Source organism: Ovis aries, chromosome 12 (assembly GCF_016772045.2).
Source record: "Ovis aries strain OAR_USU_Benz2616 breed Rambouillet chromosome 12, ARS-UI_Ramb_v3.0, whole genome shotgun sequence".
Classification (NCBI taxonomy): Eukaryota; Metazoa; Chordata; class Mammalia; order Artiodactyla; family Bovidae; genus Ovis; species Ovis aries.
Genome location: NC_056065.1, coordinates 24,504,261 through 24,522,949, shown reverse-complemented (window position 1 = coordinate 24,522,949; position 18,689 = coordinate 24,504,261). Strand labels below are relative to the sequence as shown.

At 43.8% G+C, this 18,689-nt stretch overlaps 1 long non-coding RNA gene across 1 annotated transcript; it reads right to left on the bottom strand.

The window, feature by feature from the left end:
- Positions 1-5,087: 5,087 nt before the first annotated feature.
- LOC121816096 (uncharacterized) lies at positions 5,088-17,223 on the bottom strand. The gene is made up of 3 exons (XR_006055565.2): positions 17,129-17,223; positions 10,493-10,710; positions 5,088-7,383 (listed from the first exon to the last, which is right to left on the bottom strand). It is a non-coding gene; the product is annotated as an uncharacterized LOC121816096 (long non-coding RNA).
- Positions 17,224-18,689: the final 1,466 nt, after the last annotated feature.

Sequence of the window (18,689 nt, the reverse complement as noted above, 5' to 3'; positions counted from 1 at the left end):
TCCCATCATCACCACTCTCAGGAGATGCTCTTTATTACACTGTGATGCTTTGATTTAGGAAGGTGACACATTTGAGGAAAATGGTTTCCCCAGGAAACAGCTGGCCCCATTCTTTTTATTCTTTTCCAATTTTTTTTCTCTTAAATATTTCTACCTCTGCTGACCACTTTAATCCAAATAGCTTCTCTCATTTCTACTTGAAGATTTGGCTTGCAGCATACCAGTTGTAAAGTCTGAATGGGTTTTGCACCTCAACCCTTATCATCATGGTTGAGGGCTGGCAAAGTCTACATATGGTTTCATTTGGATGATCCATGTATATTTGGCTTTTAGAATACCTGGCCAATACTACCTACAGGGAGGGCGGGGAGCATGAGGGATGATTAGGGTGCAGTGGCTCTGCCCTGGGTCTATGTTCCGGCGCTGTCAGTGATGTGGCTGCACTCCTGGGTCATGGTCACTGCCAGCCCCTCACAATCACAAGGAAGCCTTTATTCAGCTCAGATTACCACTATCTAGGGAAAGCCAGCCCAACCTTCTGTAGTCACTTTGAATAATGACGGTCAAGCTCATCACTTTCTAGGCCTTTCTATGTGACCCAGACAGGATTTCACAGACAGTCCTGTCCAGTTTCGAGTTTTGGTGCTGAATCAAACCACTTCCCCCTCACACTCTTCCCTCTGCCTCTCCTCCATCAAATCTGTGTCACCAGTTTCTCAAATTCCATCTTAAAAAAAAAAAATTCACAGTGGGTTCTGTTTTCTTGGTTGGACCCTGGCTAATACAGGAACCCAGAAAGTAAGCTAGTTAGACTCAATATCTACCCGATGCTCTTCACCTTTCTCTAAGAAGAGCTTTGCACAGAAGACACAGGCAAAGTCTGAATGGTGGCTGTGGTGCAGCCCACCATCAGTACAATAAAGGCAGCCACCTGGAAATAGAAAGGCCTGGCATCTATCTACTGTGAGTCCATTCCTTCTATAGATGGAGTAATTCATCATCCATCCATCCATCCATCCATCCATCATATTTTAGAGAACGCTTCTGCCTGCAGAAAACATTGCTAGGGATCCAATTAGGGTGAAGAAGGATGTGGGCTATGAAAAGCACAGAAGCATCCTTCGAGCTTAACGTAAAAATTCTCCACACCAGCTATGTTGAGATATGAGGTCTGCAGAAGCAGAGTGTGGCGATCACGAGCTGGACCTCTCTGCCCCAATGCCCCCAGGCAATTGACTATAAGGCATCAATAGCTCTGTTTGGAGGTTTGGTGGGTTGTTAAAAACATGCACTCCAGCACAAGATGAGGAAAAATAGCATTCTGTATTTTGTCTGCTGTCAAAATGTTTCCACTCTGTTATCAACTCAGACATAACCTCTTAAGTCCATCAGCCTTGACCTCTCAGGGCCTCAGCATAGAATGGGTGGGTGACAAGTCAACTGTGGTGCACAACAAGAAGATTTTCACAAATCCCTGTTTCTGAAAATGAAATAATGGGGGTGGGGAATGCATGCTGGCTTCCCTGGAAGTTCAGATGGAAAAGAATTTGCCTGCAATGCAGGAGACTTGGGTTCGATCCCTGGTTCAGAAAGATCCCTTGGAGAAAGGAATAGCTACCCACTCCAGTATTCTTGCCTGGAGAATTCTATGGACAGAGGAGCCTAGTAGGTAACAGTCTATGGGGTCGCAAAGAGTCAGACATGACTGAGTGACTAACACTTGCCCACAGAACAAGAATCCTCTTCATTGATGACCTCATAGTTGCCCCCACAATGAAGACAGTGCCATGCCAGGAGCTCCACACACGTGGTCTGATTACGTCCTCACAACTACAAGATAAGCATTTGTTAATTCTGATTTTACAGATGAAGAGTCTAAACCCAAGTATATTTCTATAATCTGATCCAGAACATGAAACTCCAAAGTGGTGGAGCTGGGAGCCATGCCCATGCCCACTTTCTAGCTCAGAGACTTCCCGTGGCTCTTCCCCAGGCTACTTTTCAGTAACGTTTGAATTTTCATGTGCATATCCAGGGTTTCTAGGTCACGTATCCACAGTGGGGATGGAAGGCAAGCTAAGTGACTTTCATGGTGTCAGAGCCAAAAAGGATGAGGGAAGGGAAAATCAGTGCTGGAAAACAAATCCATTAGCAACAGGATGGGGACATGGGGCCCTCAGTAGCTTTGGAGCACCTGACTCAGCTCTTTCTTTTTTATGGGGACAATTGTGAGTTCAGGTCATGTGTAGGGGAGCAGTGGGAGATAGCAAAGGCCTATGTCCCATCTCAAAACTTTTCTGGAAGAGGGCTTCACATTACCAAGGAGCTGATGCTGCTGGAAAGCCAGTATGATGGTGGAGGACATGGACTTGCCACACACCAGCCATGTAAAGTTAAGAGAGCTGCTTAAATTCTCTGAGCCTTAGTGCCATGTCTGTAAACAAGGCTACCAGAAATTCTTCCATTATAGATTTGTTGTGAGCATTAAAGGAGGGAATATTTGTAAAACAGTTAGTTCCTTCACAGTGATGCTATTTAAGGGTTGCTGCTATTTTTATCATTATTTTTTCTTATGTTCTCAGGTGGCCAGAGAGCACAAACGCCCTCCGTTGTGGATACAATGGAGCTCCTTCAAAAATGCCAATGACTCAACAGTGATATGGCCAAGGCATGCTTGACCCCTGGACCCTGCTACAGATTTCAAGTAATAGCAACCCTGAGAAAGAAAGTATCCCCAGAACTCTTATCTGGTGACCAGGATAGTCTTTAGGCCCAACACCACTTTGGGGGCCTGGATGTGCTTAGAGGAACTTCTGACTTTGAACTCTAAAGCGATGGCCATATATTCTTCTTGAGGTCTTACGGTGCAGGTGATTTTGACACGCACCTCACGGTTCTGCAAATCCAGTGGAGATAGGTAAACTGGCTCTGGAAAAGAGGTTAGAGACAGGGGTGAGGGCAGGCATGCCACACACACACAGACACGCACGTGCATGCCCGCACCCCTCCTGTCTCTGCAGCTCACTCATGTCCGCTGAAGACGGTCACCTTCATCCTTTTCGGTGACTTGCCCTCTTTGTACAACATGCATCTGAATCCAGATCTTTCACTGCTTTGACTCACCTCTCGCTCTGCATTTCTTTAACTAGAGATGAGAATTAGCTCGAGATAGCATTTTGGCAGGGGGAAGAAAAGGAACCTGAATGAGAAAATGTCTTGAGACAAAATCTATTTCTCTGCATCTTTAGGGGCTTTGGAGCTTCGATTTCAGGTTGACATTCTCAACTGTATGAGAACACCAGCGAGGAAACAGGATGATCCTGCATTGCTGAAGCCCTTTCACAAGACAGCTGAGGAGACCATTTATCATATTTATCTATTGCGATGTGGCAGCTGATGGCGGGGCCTGTGTTGGGCTCACTCTCTGCTCCAGTCAGTACTTGGCTCTGGTTTAGAGGCCTCTGCCTCACTGACCTATACCCCCAGCTCCTCTGTCCCGGGGGCTCCAGCTGGTGTCAGGTGACCACCCCTCTGAGACTCAGCAACCGTGGTGATGGATGACGAGCAGTCTGCAGCTGGGCAGTGGTTAGATGACATCACCCAATTTCATCCACTGTTTCCCCAAAAGGAAGTGGGTCAAGAGTATCGCAGCAGAAAGGTCATGGGTGGCTCAGTCCTAGGCTGAGGCCCTTGAAGTGGAAAGGATGACCTATGGGCAGGACTGAGACCCCATCACAGGCCACAGCCAAGAGTCTGAGCCCTCCTATAAACCAAGGCCAGCAGGAGCTCCCATGCCAGCCTCTGTTGCCTCATCTGTAAAATGGACATAGGAACATCTGGAAACAGCATTAGTCTTTCTACCTGCAGAGTGAGTCTGCAAAGAGGCTAAAGTGGAAAGCTCTGGTTTCCCTCCATGTGGCCCCTTGCAAGGGGTGCTCTTGAGTGCGTTCTGGGCAAAGCAGTGAGCTTCCCAGCTTAGTGCTAGATCTAAGAATAAAAGGCGAGAATCTCAGAAGTCACACCCACTCTTACTTCAGCTTCAGTCTGTGGTCATTCCTGACTCACTGGGGGAAAACTCATGAGGGTGTGAAGGGCAGGGAGGGAGGGGGCATCCATGGGGACCATCTTGGAAGCTGGCTACCCCAGCTGGGGGAAGTGCTATTTGGAAAGCCAGCTAAACTGGACTTGAAAACAAGTGTGGAGGGGGAAGGACAGAGAGGAGCAGACAGATATCAGAACAGGAACTTGGGGACCAGAGCCCAAGCCTCAGGCCAGCCTGTTCAGACTGGAAAGCCAACTATGAATCCATGCAGAGCAGACACATTTCCGTAGGGAGGCTGCAAACGAGGGGCTGACTCAGGTCGCAGCACGGGCTGGACCCAGGTTAGGCTGCCTGTGAGGGGATTTGTGAACCAGACAGAGTCCTTTGTTCCTCTCTGGAACTGGCTTGTCTAGCAGGACTGGAGGCAGAGCCCCCTGGGTGAGGAGGAAACTGCCCAAAAGCCTTCCTCCTCAAGGCAGGATGGGTCTTGGGAGCAGAATGGATAACTGTGCAGGGAGAATGGTGAACGCAGAGGCTGGGAGGTGGCAGAGATGCTGGTGCTATCTGTCCAGTGGCTGGGCGCTGAGCTACGCCTTGTGTCCCGAGGATGGACAGGATTTCCTGTGACTGGCTTTGGTTTTCAATAGTGTGAACAGACGCTGTGAAAGAGAGAGAGCTCAGAAGGTTTGAAAGCAAACGTGGACCCAGCAACCCAATGGACCTTTTTATGTGCCTCTCCACCTCAGCACATGCAGTTAGTCACAAAATAGTCCCCCTTACATTTCTACCCATGCAGATGACACCACCCTAATGGCAGAAAGCCAAGAGGAACTGAAGATCCTCTTGATTAAGTTGAAAGAGGAGAGTGAAAAAGCTGGCTGAAAACTCAACATCACATCACTTCATGGCAAATATATGGGGAAACAATGGAAACAGTGACAGACTTTATTTTCTTGGGCTCCCCAAACACTGCAGATGGTGACTGAAACCATGAAATTAGAAGATGCTGCTCCTTGGAAGAAAAGCTATGACCAACTTAGCATATTAAAAAGCAGAGACATTACTTTACTGACAAAGGTCTGTCTAGTCGAAGCTATGGTTTTTCCAGTAGTCATACATGGATGTGGGAGTTGGATCACAAAGAAGGCTGAGTGCCAAAGGGTTGATGCCTTTGAACCATGGTGTTGGAGAAAACTCTTGAGAGTCCCTTGGACTGCAAGAAGATCAAACCAGTCAATCCTAAAGTAAATCAATCATGAATATTTATTGGAAGGACTGAAGTTTTAGTTGAAAGTCCCATACTTTGGCCACCTGATGTGAAAAGCTGACTCATTGGAAAAGACCCTGATGTTGTGAAAGATTGAGGGCAGGAGGAGAAGGGGATGACAGAGGATGACATGGTTGGATGGCATCACCCATTCAATGGACATGAGTTTGAGCAAGCTCTGAGAGTTGGTGATGGACAGGGAGGCCTGGTGTGCTATAGTCCACGGGGTTGCAGACAGTCAGTCATGACTTAACAAAGGAACAGCAATAGCATTTCTACCCAAATCTCAACTTTGCAAAATCCTTTCAACATTACCTCGTTTGGTTCTAAGTTGTTGTTGTTCAGTCAGTCAGTCATGTCTGAATCTTTGCCATCCCTTGGGCTGAAGCATGCCAGGCTTCCCTGTCCTTCACCATCTCTCAGAGTTTGCTCAAACTCATGTCCATTGAGTCAGTGATGCCATTCAACCATCTCATCCTCTGATACCCCCTTCTCCTCTTCCCCTCAATCTTTCCCAGCATCAGGGTCTTTTCTAGTGAGTCAGCTCTACACATTGGGTGAACACAGTACTGGAGCTTCAGCTTCAGCATAAGTACTTCCAGTGAATACTCAAGGTACTCAAAGCACAAGTCAAAGCTCAAGGGGAGTTGCCATCACTGACATCATGAAAGATATGAGAAAACAGAGTCAACCAGAGGCAAGAAGCTGTGACCAAACTCACCTGGGTGAGGTTAATGCTCTGACCTTAGTGCACGCCTGAACATGGCATCAGCAGAGCAACTCCACAGATGAAATGCTGTATACCACAGATTCCTGGGTAAAAGGATGAATCTGGAACCCCCAAACAATGAGGAATGACCCCAACACTTGCAACAAGCCATGGGACTCCCAACCCTGCTGGTACACATTTTTACAATTTTTTTTTAAAGATGTACATCTGCATCCTTCTCTTGGTATGAATCCTAGACACAAGCTCACTCCGCTCCTGGTTTTGAGCATGACAAATCTCTAGTAGGTTTCCTTTAAGTTTCCTAAATTGATGATTCCCATACTATCAAGTTACTTGCCTACCATCTGCACTTGACCTTTCCAGCAGTCACAAAAGCAGAGTGGGAAATTCACTGGGCCTTAGGTGTCTTGAGGCTTCCCTCAGCGGTAAAGAATTTACCTGAGATGCAGGAGATTCAGTTTCAATCCCTGGGTCAGGAAGATCTGCTGGAGGAGGAAATGGCAACCCACTGCATTATTCTTGCCTGGAAAATCCCATGGACAGAGAGTCTTTCAGGGTACAGTCCAAAGGATTGCAAACAGTCAGACATGACTGAGCAAATGAGCACTCAGGCATGCTAGGTGTCTTATGAGCCAAGGTCCTTTCCAGCCTTAGATGATGAATGAACCAGGTCATCAGCGCAGCAGGTACTCTGGTTAGTGTTCAGTGAAGGCAGACATGTTTGTAGGAGTACATCCATTTCAAGGGGACCTTGCCAAGCAAGCACTATCTGCCTTCTTTGTGAAAGTAAGGTTTGTTAGTAAACAGAAGAGGTGAGTGCTGTCAGGTTGGACTGCCCTCCCCCAACTCCTGCATGGGGGATGGAGAGTGGTAATTCTCTGGTGCTTCCTCTCCATGCGGTAATCTTAGGCTCCCTGGCTTCTTGGCTGTAGGGGAAATCATGTACTGGGGTGATGGGAAACATCTCAGTTCAGTTCAGTCACTCAGATGCCATCCAACCATCTCATCCTCTGTCATCCCCTTCTCCTCCCACCTTCAATCTTTCCCAGCATCAGGGTCTTTTCCAATGAGTCAGCTCTTCACATCAGATGGCCAAAGTATTGGAGTTTCAGCTTCCTAGCCTTCTTGGAATGTCTGCTCCTTCCAGATGTCAAGCTTGTGTCCCTTGCAGAACACATCTGTGGGGCAGGCTCTCTTAGCAACATGAACAGATGAAGAGACACAGTCTCCTGGAGGCAAAATCACTTCCCCAGGATCCCACCACTCACCAGTTTCTAGAGCTGGGGTTTGAATGTAAGCGTCATGGTTCCTATTGTTCATAATTTCTCTGACCGCGTTATCACCCTGGGAAGGAGATATGAAGTCTTCCAATGAAACAGTTTTCCCCTTGTAGAAATTAATACAACAATGTAGCAATAAAATGTTCTAGAAAGATGATTTTGTCCCGCCAAGTTGCCCTGATACACAGGGCTAGGAGAGGGGTGGGTTTCCTAGAGGTGGTGGCCAGGCAGCAAGAAGGGACCATGTTTGCTTAAAGCGCTGCTGGCACCTCAGGGTGGTCTAGCACGTCTTGGGGAGGGGTCTGAGAGTCAGCCTCTTGTGGTGTGGGCAAATTTTTTTAAATTATAAAAATGTATGAAGGTCTGGTTTCAGCCTGACTTAGTAATTTGCTTATATAACCTCTGTGCCTCCTCTTGGTGGCCCAAAGGGCCCCTGGATCAAGAGTTTTATGAACATCCTGCTGTGTTTAGTCTGTTGTACCTGAGAGTATCTATTTCACTAACCCAGATGGTGCTGTTACCACACACATATCCTGAAAGGGCAGGGATTGTATTAACAAGCATAACCAGTAAAACCACAGCATTTTGATTTAGCAAAAGGGTCTGGTGCCGGAAGCAGGTAAATCCCCTTCTGCCCACACACCCAGTGCTCTCCACCCTTTTATGAAGTTAGAGTCTCGGGCTGTGCACTCCTCTCTGCTTCTAGGGGTCAAACAAGGCATTAGGGGAGCCCATAGGGCTCATACTCAGCTCACAACACTCCTGGACTAGATGTGGGCTTTGCTGTTTCCTTAATGGCAGGAGAAGCCATAATTGCTTGATTTTTCTTTCTCTTTCTCTGTTGGTTCTCCTTCTTCTTTAGAGAATTGTGGTATTCCTGGACCACACTTTCCAAACAGGCCCCTGAAGGCCAATTCTAGGGTGTATTCCTCACCAGAAATACAATATGTTTCTGATTATTGATAAGAAAGGTGAGGAGGCCCCACTGGTTTCCCTGAAAACAATGTAATGTTTCAAGTTCTTCTCTTGTACTTTTGTGCCCGCTTCCATTCTGCCACCCTCCAGAAGCACGTGAACACATTATAAATGTTGAAAAGTCATTAACTAATTAGTTTTTAAAGTCTATTGTTTTTTTTTGTAGCAAGCCATTGTGGATAAGAGGCTTCTTTGCTCTACATGAGGTTGCCCGTTGACTTGAATGCTTAAGCACATCTTCAGAGAGTCACAGTGCACTAGCATCTTGACTGTACAAGCAGTCTTTTTAGGCACCAGAGAGGGAGGCCTGCGATGTGGTCCTCCTTTCCAGGCTCACAACAAAGAGGTCTTTAGCTCACCAGCTCCTGGCAATATCAGTGAAAGTGAAAATAGCTCAGTTGCGTCGACTCTTTGCAACCTCATGGACTATACATTCCATGGAATTCTCCAGGCCAGAATACTGGAGTCGGTAGCCTTTCCCCTCTCCAGGGGATCTTCCCAACCCAGGAATCAAACCAGGTCACCCACATTGCATATTTACCAGCTGAGCCACCAGGGAAGCCCAAGAATAATGGAGTGGGTAGCCTGTCCCTTCTTCGGTGGATCTTCCCCACCCAAGAATCAGACTGGGATCTCTGCATTGCAGGTGGATTGTTTACCAGCTGAGCTACCAGGGAAGCCTGACAACGTCAAGGATTGCCAATGAGTGTTGAGAATGATATAAGGACTGTCAGACTGTTGAGACTGTTTTATGTTTGTGAGTATTTTGCATTTAAATATGGGTTTGTGTTTATCATTTCGTGCGGTGCTCACAAAAAAATCCCTAAAGTTGATGTGGTATTTTATCATTTTGCAGAGGTGTTTCTCAGATGTTGCATGGTTTGCTAAAGGTGCACATATAGTGAATGGTAGAGTTGGATCAGGCACCAGGGTTTCTTCCTCAGTAAGTTGATGTTCTTCCAAGGAGCTCTGCCTGCTTTCTTATTGGAAGCTACATCAGTCACTTAATTTAGGGGTCAAAAATGGCTCTAAGTGAAAATATATGTTCACAGGAAAACCTGTAAAGGAGTGTTCATAGTAGGAAAGAGCAACCTGATCCAGTATTCTTGCCTGGAAAATTCCACAAACAGGAGACTGGTGGGCTTCCGCTCATAGGGTCACAAACAGTTCAGTCAGACATGACTGAACAACTGAACGCAGCACAAGAACAGTGTCTTTATCACCAAAACTGGAAAACAACCCAATGTCCACCAACAGATGAATAGATATGAGATCTATCCACAGGATGAAATATTGTTTGGCCATCAAAAGGTCAGTCAGTCAGTCAGTTCAGTCGCTCAATCGTGTCTGACTTTTTGCAATCCCATGAATCGCAGCACGCCAGGCCTCCCTGTCCATCACTAACTCCTGGAGCTCACCCAAACTCATGTCCATTGAGTCGGTGATGCCATCCAGCCATCTCATCCTCTGTCGCCCCCTTCTCCTCCTGCCCGCAATCCCTCCCAGCATCAGAGTCTTTTCCAGTGAGTCAACTCTTCGCATGAAGTGGCCGAAGTATTGGAGTTTCAGCTTCAGCATCATTCCCTCCAAAGAAATCCCAGGGCTGATCTCCTTCAGAATGGACTGGTGGGATCTCCTTGCAAAAGGTATGAAATACTTCAATTCATGCTCAAAGTGGGTAAACCCTGAAAAAACTATACTAAGTGAAAGAAACCCATCACGAAAGGCCACATATTGTGTGATGCCCTTATATGAAAGTTCAGAGTAGGCAAATTCATCAAGAGGAGAAGTAGATCAGTGTTTGTTCCAGGACTGGGGACTGGAAGGGCCTTTGGCAGGTGTCCTCTAGTGGGTATGCGCTTCTTTTAAGAATGACGAAAGTGTCTTAAAGGTGGTTTTGGTGGTGATTTGAATATGTAAAACTGATTGAGTTGGATACTAAAAGGGTGAATTGCACGGTGTGCAAACTATATTTCAATAGATTGTTATTAAAAGCAGTTGTAACTTCCTCTGGCCATGGGTCCTTTCAGGGTTCCAAAGCTCCTGGCTACTCTGATCTTCTGTCATGGTGAGAAATTCCCCCAACTCTTTGCCGGCTTCAAGTTGTGGGGGTGAAATCAGGTATCTCCATAATCCCAGATACAAACAGCTAGAAATAACTTTTCTGTGTCTCACACAGGAATGTACATTCAGCTCACCTGGTGACCTTGATAAAATGTAGATTCTGATCCAGCAGTTCCAGGACATAGCTGACATGCTGCACTTCTAGCAAGCTTCCAAGTGATGCTGAGGCTGATGCTGGAGATCATGCTTTCGGAAGCAAGGGTGTCAACCACAACCAGGTAGTGGAAATCTTTACTTTTCAACCGCTGACTTTACCACACAAAGATGCAGCCTTTGATTCCAAAACACCACCCTGTGCAATTGAATAAAATATCAGAATCTCTTTCTACTCTCCATCCAGTTGTGAGGACCTTATGAAGACGACTACTAGCCATTCAGAACACATTCATCTTTGTGGAAAACACCTACCAAAATATTTGAATATTTTTTCTTTGAGCTAATCAAATTAGCTATCTGTTTCTGTGTGGTAGGGAAAACCCCACATTGTCCTAAGTTTGTGTCTAATTATGAGTCTACATTAAAAAATTTCAAGATCCATTTCTATCTGCAAAACACCAAAAAAGGCTTAGAAAAGCTCCTCAGAAGGAGAAGGAAAAAAAAACCAAAAACCCATGGATTATGAACTTTTCAATGGGTTGTGGTAGAACTATGTACACAGATTCATTTTTATTTAATAAGCCTCTGTTAACATGGGGGCTTCCCCGGTGGCTCAGCAGTGGAGAATTCTGCAATGCAGGAGATACAGGGGACATGGATTTGATCCCTTGGTCTGCAAGTTCCCTTTGAGGAGGAAATGGAAACCCACTCCAGTATTCTTGCCTGGAGAATTTCATGGAGAGAGGAGCCTGGTGGGCTACAGTCTATAGGGTCACAAAAGCATCAGACCTGACTTAAGAGACTGAACAGCAAGAACAGCAAATAATAGTTTAGAAAAGTTTCTTACAGATGTGTTACTTACTCATAGAGTTGCCAAGAGTCGGACAGGACTGATGCAGCTTAGCCTGCGCCCACGCACTGTTAACATGGCTGCAATATGCTACCTGCTATGGCTATCTAGCAGAACGGCAGGTATTTAAGATCAGAAGACACTCTCTGTGCTCCTAGAGGGGCCTGGTTCCTGGTGGGGAGAAAGACAAGCTTACCAAGAAAAGCAAGAAAGGAACAGGAAGAAGAGCCACATTTGGGGCAGAGAGCGTGCTTTGTGACTTCTGTCACTGTGTGACTGGTCTACTTTCTGTCTTCGCTCCAGATTTTGCTGATGTTGCTCAAGAATCCTGGACATCCTCTTGACCCAAATAGCACCTGCATTTACATAGGCTTTGCTAAAGACGAACAAAGGAAATGGCAGCAGTAGCATTAAGCTCATGGCTGGTAAGGCGACCCCATAGATGGCAGCCCATCAGGCTCCACCGTCCCTGGGATTCTCCAGGCAAGAACACTGGAGTGGGTTGCCATTTCTAAGCTCATGGAACCCTGCTTAAAAGCAGCCCTTCATCGTCCTCAGGCAGGCTGGGATCCTAGGCTCCAAGCTCTGCAGATTTTGATAAAGGGAAACTGACTGGGTTCCAAACCTTGGAAGTGCTGTGGATGTGGTACGAAAAAAAAATTCGGGTTGAAATTCCATTTCTGCCAAGGCTTTAGATGGCCGACAGCCTGGCTCTGTATACCTGCTGGGCTTTGATTTCATCTCTAATATCAAGAAGATTATATTAACTTCCTCAGAGGTATGAAGCAAGGAGGAAATGGGCAAAATATAGAGAAGAGCTTCATGTGCTGGAAAGCATGACGGGCTTTTTCTTCCCTCCACATACACCAGGCTCACGTGCCCCTCTCCTCCCCTCAGATCTAGCAAAGCTCACCTACCATCCAGACACTGTCTCAGAGCTGTTTCAGGGTGATTCTTGATAAGCTAAGTGAAAGTGGGGTTTTCCTAATGACTGTGCACTGTGACTGTGATCAGGGGACTTAAGTCTGATAAGGGGACTTAATTTTCTGGGCCTCTGTTTCTGCAGCTCTAAAATAAAAGTATTGCATTTTGAAATTCTCTCTGCTAGAGAAATTCTCACCCAATAGCAGGCAGAATTTCTATTTGGGGCCCTATATCTTATCTTCCATATGAAAAAATTGTCTGCAGTTCATTTTTTTCTTCCCTGGATTTTTGAGTTTGAGTCCTTATTTCCCACCAGCTGGGAAAATAAAAGTTTGAAAACACCATAACTCTGGTTAACCATCAGCTCTTTTTCATCATCCTTACTGCCTGGGAGTCTGAATCTGCTGCAGGTCTTCCACCACCCACTTCCTAAGGAGTACACGTGTGTGTCTGCTTAGTCATTCAGTCGTGTCTGACACTCTGTGACCCCATGGACTGCATCCCTCCAGGGCCCTCCGTCCGTGGGATTCTCCAGGCAAGAATACTGCCATGGGTTGCAATTGCCTTCTCCAGGGCATCTTCCTGACCCAGAGATCAAACCCACATCTTTGTCTCCTGTGTTGGCAGGCGGATTCTTTAGCACTGAGCCACCTGAGAGCAGGGACCACTTATCAGCCCCAACTTTTGAGTTTTAAAGCTAATCAGTGTAGATATTCTAATTCCTGTTATCTCCAAATAACAAACCAGTAACTGGACAAACTCTTGACAGTAAAAATACCACTTTTAAATACGATTGATAAAATATTGACTGAGCCAGTATGAACCTCAACTGATAAAAGTTAGTGAGCATTTCCAGCAAGGCTGCTGTTGGGAAGATATTAAAAAAAAAAAAAAAACTCAACCTTAATTAACCCCACCCCAAACTTACTATATAAATTATCTTCTCCAGAAGGTGAGACAAGTATGCATAATATACATGCAAATATATGTGCTGTGTAAATTATTCCCAGGTCTCATTTGATAGATGTAGGCTATAAATCTACATTCAGGATGAAGAGATATACTAATAATTACTTCTCTAGTGTTAGATATTTGCAAAGGGACTTGCAGTTATTTATTACACGGTTCTTACTCCACATAGAACAGTATTCTCCTTGATAAGAGAGAGCAGAGAATGAAGTCAGGGCTGTTTAGAAAGCTTAGAAAGAGGACTTTGCTATCTTCTAAGTTTTAACCGCATGTTGCTGTTATGGTTTGTTCATTAAGCCAAGTCGGACCCTTTTGCAACCCCATGGACTGTGGCCTGCCAGGCTTCTCTGTCCATAGGATTTTCCAGGCAAGGATACTGGAGTGGGTTGACGTTTTCTTCTCCAGGGAATTTTCTCAACCCAAGGATCAAACTTGAGTCTCCTGTATTGCAGGCAGTTTCCTTATCAATTAGCCATAGCTTAGACCAAAGTGTTCTCTCTTGACATAAGGCTACAATCACTTCCTAGACACCTTCATTTCTGTGAGAATGCCCTTAATTTTGGGGGAGACTGGGGAGTCCAAATAGTAAACATTTGGATTTGGAGACCAAGATCTTGGCCCTACCACCTCATTAACTAGCTGTGTGATCTCAGTCAGGTTACTCCATTGTTTCTGGTCTCTGAGTTCTTTGTCACACAAGAGTGATAGTATCTAATATATCAGAATATAACAAGATTTCTTGTGGGGATAAAATAATGGGCAGAAAAACGTTTTGAAGATATTGAAAGTCCATAAGGTGGTGTTATTACTGTTATTCAAATAAACAGCTTTTTCTCTCTCATGCTGTCGGAAAGTGAAAATTCCTCGGTCAGCTTCCCTGATCCAGATTTTAATCATTCACTTTGCCTTGCCCCACAATTTCTTTAGAGGTTTCAACTTCTTCTTCTACTTCTTCTTCTTCTTTTTAAGACCAAAATAAGATAGCATAGTGGTTGAGATGACTAATTCTGGATTCAGATGGCAAGGATTTAAATTCTGGCTTAATTAAGACATCAAGCTCTGGTCATGATGAATTAACTACTACTGAACTTAGACTTACTTCTGCAAAAAAATATAAAGGGCTTTTGTCAGTCATTGAACAATACAATATATGTACCAGAGTCTGATCCCTGAGAAAAGACAAACTCACAAGGTGAAAGTCACTTGGCCCCAGCTCTCTACTTATGATACAGCACAGACAGACAGCGTAAAAGCAGATTACAGAGGAGTCTCTCGGCTGAAGGTCAGCACCTGAAGCTTTTCAAGGGCCTGAAATCAGTGGGGCAGGACACAGGAGAGAAGGAAGGTGTGAAGAGAAGATATTATATAACTCTATTTGGAGGTTCCCTATGAGTTCTCAGGTGAGGAATGGGCTGAACTTGCCCAGAAGGAAACAAAAGGAAACTTAAATAATAGCCACTGTAGGGTTGTAAGCAGAACAGAGGTGCTTGTGGTCCAGTCCCACTGGAAGATGTCGGACACCAACATCTTAGGCTTTCCTATCAGCACAACCAGCTGAAATCCTAGGGAAAATACGTACAGATGTAAAGAAAATGCCCTAGAATAAAACCTATTCTATAAAAAAAATCCTGAAACCAAGCCTAGAGAAGGTCTGCATGGAAGACAAGGTTAGTAGTTTGAGACCCACCAAGATAAAAGCCTGGAAAACATCTTGATCTTTTTATAGATTTTCCCTAATAAGGGGCTTCCCTGGTAGCTCAGCTGGTACAGAATCTGCCTGCAATGCAGGAGACTCCAGTTTGATTCCTGGAAAAGGAAGATCCACGGGAGAAGGGATAGGCTACCCACTCCAGCATTCTTAGGTTTCCCTGGTAGCTCAGCTAGTAAAGAATCTGTCCACAATGCAAGAGACCTGGGTTCCATCCCTGGGTTGGGAAGATCCCCTGGAGAAGGGAATGACTACCCCCTCCATTATCCCACTCCATTATCTTCCCTAATAAAGCTTAAACTAAAACCTAAACAAATTCAAAGTGATTAACCAGTGGTGGAAATGCCTGCCAGAATAAAGCTCAATGTTTCAGAGAATGATAATAGAATCCACAGTCTCTACAAGATATAATGAACAATACCTAGTATGCAATCAAAACTATTAAACATGGAAGGAAACAGGAAAATGTGATCTCTCATCAGGAAAAGAAGTCAATAGAAACTGACCTCAGGGTGGCCCAGATATTCAGTTTTGCAGACAAGTACTTTAAAGAATTTACTTAATATATGGCCATGAACTAGAAGAAAATATGTTCTTAATGAGTAAACATAAAACATATTAAAAACAGAGAAAAAACTATAAAACAGAACGAAATGTGCATTTAAGGACTGAAAATTTAAATAATTGAAATTAAAATTTTACCTGAAGGCCTTAACAGGAAATTAGAGACAGCAGAATAAAGGGACAGTGGGCCAACTTGGAGAAATATAGATATAAATTATCCTAGAAAACTGCAGAGCAATATTAAACAGTAATACAGCAGTCATGTAATTGCAGTTTCAGAAGAAAAGAGCAAGTACAAAGCAGGAAATAAGTTATTTCAAGAAATAGTCACTCTAAAAGTCCCAAATTTGAAGGAAAAGATCACTTATAAATTTAAGAAGTTTGAGAAACCTTAGGCAAAATTAATATACAGAGAACCACACCCAGATACATCATAGTCACACTTACAAGCCAAAACTAAAAAAAACAGGAAGAAGAGAAAGGAAAACAGAAGAAAAGATTAGTGGTATCAAGCCATAAAAACATACAGCAGAAACACAAATGCATATAATTCAGAAAAACTTTGAAAATGCTACATACTATGTGACTCCAACTGTATAGCATTCTGAAAAGGCAAAACTATAGAGATATTCAAAAAGATTAGCAATTGCCAAGAGTTTGAGGAGAGAGAAGAAGGATAAATCTTTGAAACCCAGGGGATTTTTAAGGCAGTGGAATGACTCTAAAATACTATAATGGTGGGTACTTGACACTGTGTATCTGTCAAAACCCATAGAATGTACAACACGAAGAGTGAACCTTAATGAGCATTAATGCTCCTAATGTAAACTATGGACTTTGGTCAAAATAATGTATCAGTATTGGTTCATCAATTTTAATAAATGTGTTATGCAAATATAAGATGTTATTAATAGCAAAAACTGTGAGCAGGGGAAAGAGCATATATGGGAACTAAAACTACTTTAAAAGTTGTAGTCAATTAAGTAATTTATAAAAATTATAAACAGGATAAAATGATGAGCAATTAAGACTATTCCTTGTCACAAACAGTGGTGGCCAGAGTCACTGCAACAATGCTTTTAAAGTCTGTCAACCAAGGTTTCCACATCCTAAAGAAAAATATCTTTCAAAATTGAAGATAAAATGAATACTTTTTAAATAAACAGAAGCTGAGACATATACCAAGCAGTTAACATAAGAAATGAAATAGAATGTTAAAAAAACATAAAGCAAAAAAATCAGAGAAACAGAGGGACAAAAAAGTGGAAGGGAATAAAAGGGAAACAAATAGCAGGATGTTAGGATAAAGTCAATGGTATCAATAACTTCATCAATGTAAATTCACTGGACAAATTATAAGGGGGTATGAAGAAAACTCCAAGAAAAGCTAACCATGTACCAATTCTAGAACTTTGGAAATCAGTTTGGAAGTTCCAAGGAAAGACAGTTATGGATTTTATTATCAGAGAATCTAACAGGAAAATCACCGGGGTAGGAACTTGACTTCTGACATCACAGTAGAATCCAGATGTCAAAGGACACAATATGTGCAAAATATTATTTAGAGACACAACCTGCACACTGATGACATGGGATGACCTGTAAGAGGGATCGTAATCATGTGGAGGGATCAGATGGGTCTGCCTGGAGAGAAGCCCATGGGAGCCACAGAGGAACGAGGGAACTAACATTGCTGCAGGAAGTTAAGCAAGATTAAATAAGTTCTGGAGGTTTAGCACACAGCACAGTGCCTATAGCTAATGATACTATATTGTATCCTTAAAATTCTCTAAAAAGTAGGTCTTATGTTCTTGACACACACACAGATCATATCATCATCATCATCCATGATTCTGATGGTGGTGACTGTTTGATGGATGTATAAATATGCCCACATTTATTGAGTTTTATATATTAAATATGTATAGCTTTTTACATGTACCTTAATACAGTGGAAAGAAAGAGACTGAGAGAGGAGGAGGGAAAAAGGACGGAGGGACAGGGGAGAGGGAGAGGGCGAAGGGAAGAAAGAAAGAAGGAAGGCAGGAAAGGAAAAAAAAGATAAAAAAAAAATAAGGAATGCAAGACTCTGGTATAAAGGGAGAGTGCCCAAGCAGTGTGCAAGATATGGGAAGAGGCGTAGACAGCTGCTCAGGGACAGTGAGTTAAAGATGCCAACAGTGGAGGTGGTGGAGGTTCTGGAAGGCGGGGAGGCTGCTTCAAACAAGGAGTTTGGGAAAGTCCCCAAACACATGGGCGGGGCCACAGACAGAGCCAGACCTTGACCTTGAAGAATGTCAGGAACTATAATGGTCCTGGAGACAGTGTTTCCTTCGTTTTGTGGGACTTGAAGTTTATACAGTTTGGTGGTTCAATTTAAGAAAAACAATACAAAAGCAACATATACAAAGAAAGATACAAAAGTGACTTCATTTAGAATGAGAAACCACAGTATTTGGAAAAGTTGGTAGTTCACAAATTTTACAGAACACAGAAATACAATGTAATTTCACAACTGATATTCCTGACTCAATACTCTGACCTCTATGTGTCTGACACATCTTTAAAATACGTTCTTTTCATGTTTTGATTGCATATTCTTTAATCTCCTTTTCTCTACACTAGAAAGATGATTCAGTCCCTCCTCTGACATGTCTGATTGAATTTTTTAAAATAAACTTACATTTTTGAAATAACTTTTGATTTACAGAAAAGTTGTGAAGATAGAACAGAGTTCCCATACACCCCACACTGGTTTCCCCTATTACTGGTCTTTTCCATTTGCATAGTATGTTAGCTGCCATTAATGAAGGGCTAGTAATACATTACCTTTACCTAGTCAATGTGTTAGGGGAAGCACACTGGCTGAAGCCGCCCACCCTGGCCAGGCACCATAGTAACCATTTGCATGAGTTGTTTTATGACGGGAGGTCCTGGTGAGGAACAGGGAACTAATAAGCCGGGAAAGGTCAAAAGGAGACACCACCTGTCTGACCACCTCCCAGAGTCCTTCTCTCTGGCATCCATCTTGGCTGAACAAGGCTTGCACCATCAGGAAGGACTCTGAGTCAAAATGATTGGCCAAAGACCACCCGGAAAACAATCCCGTCACCATAAAACCCGAGACTGTGAGCCACACAGCAGAGCAGTTCTCCTGGGT